The sequence below is a fragment of the Sinocyclocheilus rhinocerous genome, unplaced genomic scaffold (assembly GCF_001515625.1).
Source record: "Sinocyclocheilus rhinocerous isolate Xijiao unplaced genomic scaffold, SAMN03320098_v1.1 scaffold902, whole genome shotgun sequence".
NCBI classification, from domain to species: Eukaryota; Metazoa; Chordata; class Actinopteri; order Cypriniformes; family Cyprinidae; genus Sinocyclocheilus; species Sinocyclocheilus rhinocerous.
In genome coordinates, this window is record NW_015638038.1 from 1 (window position 1) to 483 (window position 483).

A 483-nucleotide genomic window follows, 5' to 3' on the forward strand; every position below is an offset into this window, starting at 1 on the left:
CCTGGGTTACAAAATTGGAAGAGGGCTCATCATGCCCCAGGAAAAAAAGTTCCCACGTCCCGTCAACAAGACACAGGTACGGGCATTTTTGGGGTTGGCGGGCTACTACTGATGCTTCATCCCTAACTTCTCCTCTATAGCCTGCCCCCTGTCAGACCTTACCAGGAAAGGGCAGCCGGAGAAGATAGTCTGGACTTCCGAGACAGAAGCCGCCTTCCGGGCCCTCAAGATGGCCCTGACGTCCTCCCCGGTCCTGCATGCCCCAGACTTCGGCTGCCCCTTCACCCTGTATACCGACGCCTCCGGCACCGGCTTAGGAGCAGTCCTCTCCCAGCTCCGGGATGGAGAGGAACACCCCGTGGTCTATATCAGCAGGAAACGGTACGCGGCAGAGGCCCTGGCCATAAAGTGGGCAGTCCTGGAGTTGAAGTACTACCTCTGGGGCCGCCGGGGCCGCCGGGTCACAGACCATGCGCCACTCCA